General features: G+C 61.4%; 1 protein-coding gene across 1 annotated transcript in view; it reads left to right on the top strand.

The window, feature by feature from the left end:
- Window positions 1–264, top strand: part of LOC103919400 (regulator of G-protein signaling 19-like) — a 13,028-nt gene that overhangs the window by 4,650 nt on the left and 8,114 nt on the right. The window lies entirely within an intron of this gene.

A 264-nucleotide genomic window follows, 5' to 3' on the forward strand; every position in this document is an offset into this window, starting at 1 on the left:
CGCCGGGAGTGGAAGACGGTGGGTCTGGGGGAAGCAAACGAAAGGGAAAAAAGAGGGGGGTTAACTGGACCTGAGGGCAGCGCGGTGCGAGAGGGAGCGGAGCCTGCTGCTGAGCCCAGTGACAAGGTCACAGCCGTCCTGCCAGCACTCGGGGCTATAAATAGGGACAATTGGGAGCGAAACGCAGACTTTCTCCTTTTTCGTTCCTGCGGGAGCGATAGGAGCCAGCGGGAGGGGTTGCAAGGGGCCAGGCGAGGAGCTCAT

Source organism: Pygoscelis adeliae, unplaced genomic scaffold, assembly GCF_000699105.1.
Source record: "Pygoscelis adeliae isolate BGI_AS28 unplaced genomic scaffold, ASM69910v1 Scaffold286, whole genome shotgun sequence".
NCBI classification, from domain to species: Eukaryota; Metazoa; Chordata; class Aves; order Sphenisciformes; family Spheniscidae; genus Pygoscelis; species Pygoscelis adeliae.